This window comes from Triticum urartu, chromosome 7A, assembly GCF_056163025.1.
Source record: "Triticum urartu cultivar PI428250 chromosome 7A, HENAU_Tu73, whole genome shotgun sequence".
In the NCBI taxonomy this organism is placed as follows: Eukaryota; Viridiplantae; Streptophyta; class Magnoliopsida; order Poales; family Poaceae; genus Triticum; species Triticum urartu.
Genome location: NC_141879.1, coordinates 583,576,325 through 583,579,743, shown reverse-complemented (window position 1 = coordinate 583,579,743; position 3,419 = coordinate 583,576,325).

Here is a 3,419-nt window from a genome sequence, read left to right as displayed (position 1 = left end):
CATGAGTGGATGGCATGGAAGCGGGAGACACTACGGACACGGTGCAGACAAAGGGTGCATCTCGTACAACAAGCAATCATTCGTTCACGGGCGTCGTCTCGGGGTTATACCTTCCAGGCGTGACTTTTCGGAACGGATCAAGTTCGTAGCGGAAGTAGACATTCTCGCCACGTTCATAGTGGAGGTAGTCGTTCTTGCTTCGTAGATGTTCACACTCCGTAGGTGTTCGGGGTTCAAAACAAGGAACTTGACGTCCACGGGTCTTCGAGGTTTGACGGGCGGGTACTTTGCGCAACATAGGTCTCCGGGGTCGTCGGGTACATGTTCACATTGTAGCCATACACGTTGACGGTCTTATTCGAACCTCGTCAACGTTCGTGATCCACCTTGGCGATCCGAAGGGGTACTTGGCGTCATGGTACTTGGGTCTTCGGACTTGCCGGTCTCGGTTCTTGCGACGGTAGTTGTACAAGGTCGTCGTGGGAAGTAGTGGTACTCGCGAACTTGTCGAATCCACGGCGATGGTAGTGAAACCTCACGGATTCGTGGTCTCCGGGCGTAGTGGTACTTGGCGAATCTGAATTAGAGGTACACTTGTCGAAGTAGGACTTGGCGTCCCGGCCTGTAGTCGTTCGGGCGTCGTGGAAGAACTCGACGCTCACGGGGTCTCGGTCTCGACAAGAGAAGGCAGCGGGGCAACGTCCTTGATGGACGCAGCTGGTGCAGGGGAACCATGGAGAGGCCGAAGGTGGGGTCTCGAGTAGGAGGTATCCACACCTGGAGCAGAGGAGGTGGTTGACGTCGTGCACGAGGCGAGGTCGAGGACGGTCGCAGGTTGAGGGTGCTGCAGGCGGGAGCGGCTGGAGATGGACTTGACGCAGCGGAGGTTTCAGCGGATGACAGAGCGGCGGCTTGACGGGTCATGGGGAAGGTGGCCATGAGGACTGGGCGCGTCGCGCAGCGCTCCGGGCCGGCAGGGCGGCGGCGGCGCTGTGGTGCTCTGCAGAAGGAGGAGGCGTGGGGAGAAGGAAAAGGATCGAGAGGAGGGAGGCGAGCGAGGGGATCGGGCTCGAGGGAGAGAGAGGTCTTGGGCGCGGCGTTGTGCCTCTGCGTGCTGCGGCGCTAGGAGAATGAGAGGGATCGAGAGGGAGAGGTTCTTCTGGAGCGATGCGAGAAGGAAAGAGAGGGATCGATCCTCTCCTGGCGGCGCGAGGTGGAGACGAGGGAGAGATCGAAAGAGAGGGTCGATGCCTAGGGTTCGGCAGGGAGTGGGCCGGCGCTGGATGGGCCTTGGGCCCAAGAGGTGGGGGTGGGGCCCTGGGAAAGCTGGCAGGATACAACTAGGCTGGGAGGCCGGCGCTGCTAGGAGGCCCAAGTGGCCAGAGGCGGCTGGGCTCTTCTCTTTTCCCTCTCAATTCTTTAGCAGAAAACATTAGTGAATAAAAAAAGAGGGTTAGGGAAAGAATTGGAGCATGGGGTTAATTTTCTCAGACTCAGAAAAATGAGCTTAATCCAAGAAAATAGAAGTTAACACGAATGCAAGATTTAAATTCAAACTCATTTGAATTTAATTAAAATGGTTTGAACTAGGACAAGGTTTAGGGGTGGCTAAAAATGTTGAGAATTTAGGAGGAGCCTCGATAAAAGAGATGAGAGATATCGGCAAGGTTTGAAGGTCAAACTCGAAGAGGAATAGACATGGGAATTATTTTGCACGTGTGTTATGATGATTCCAAATTAATGGAATATTTAATATAGCTCCCTAAAATATTGGGAGGATATGTTATAAAGAGAATTCACCATGTGCATTCCCTCGATTTAAAAGGATCAGAGATCCACACGATTTATTTAGTGAGTTTGAAAGATTAAAGACATTAAGACAAGATGCAATGCACATGATGCCATGATGAATGCAACGAACAAAACAAATCGCAAGACAAAACTCGGAAAACATGGAAGGCGTCTGGAGCGTCGGTCTTGGGGCATTACAACGAGGGACTTGCATGTAGTCTCCTACTGGATTGATACCTTGGTTCTCAAAAACTAAGGGAAATACTTACGCTACTTTGCTGCATCACCCTTTCCTCTTCAAGGGAAAACCAACGCAGTGCGCAAGAGGTAGCACCGCCCCATTCAACTTCAACCAACAACGCGCGAGGACGAAGTTCTTCTTCACCTTCAAGAACAAGTTACACGCACGGGAAGGCTAGACCGAAAGACATTGTCAACAAGTTGCATATCCGGGACTATCGATCGAGCTGTTTGGCAGTTTAGAAGTAGGAAGGTTGATATTGCTACGGCAAGGACAACGTGGGCATGGACAATGGCAGTGCCCCGCGTCCTAGGCCCTTCCTGGACCCTGCACCCTGTCCCCTGCCCCGCCAGCCTCCTCTTCACCTTCTTTTTGTCGGTCGCCCCGTCCTTTGCCTTCGCTTTGAGGCGGTGGGCTTTTCGTGTCGCCGAGTTGATATTCGGGGCATCCACCTTCTCCAGATACTCCACCTCCGCCGTCTACGACAACTTTTCGTACGGGTCTATGCGGCGGTGGAAGCGGAAAGCACGGGAAGGGTGGATGGCGGCAGCAATCAGAAGAGATGGGAGGAAAGGGGGTGGCGCCGAAACAGTGTTGACTGATCCAAATGTGCGGGACTCCGCCTTTGTTTTGGGTGGTATGGAGGTCTCAGAGTCCTACGTGACGGAGGTCTGGACTGCTGCAAAGCCCCTTGGTTTGCTTTCGGCTCGTGAGAAAACGGACACGCGGACTTGTCCGTGGACAAATATCGACCCGCGTTGAATGGCTTGCAACGTTCGGACAGCTGAGGCTGGAAGCTTGTGGGCGTTTTAAGGGCCCGTGTTGGAGGTACCCTAACTGTGGTTTAAATTCTTATGCAGGCGGTTCATAGGAGGATCTGAAGAAGAAGGCTCCGATAATGGTGAAGAAGGCAGCCATGATCTCTTTTGTTGATTGATGTCATATATTGTCTTAACAATTAACTGATACTAGCAAATATGTTTTCCTAAGAAAAATCTGGCTAAGGGTCGTAGGATGGAGTTTAATCTTCTAACCATAAGATTGTGTTTGCTCATTTTATTCCTCAAAAAAAAATTCCTAAAAAAATATATTGTGGGTGTTTTAAAGCACCTTCAACAGATCATGAAAAAACGTTTTTGGGCCAAAAAGTGTTGCTCCAACAGATAATATATATGCAAATGGTGATGTGATTTTTTAGCAGCCCTAAATTTTGCCCCTTGCTACTACATATTTGTAGCGCCACTACCTACAACCACAAAACAAAAATGCAGTCGCACGAAAGTCAATCGCCTCGCGTAAGTTTCCTCGATGCCCGAACCATCCCCACTCGAAGTTGATTCTGACTTGATCTGGCCGACGTAGCGAGTCCCTCGTCCATTATCGGTCC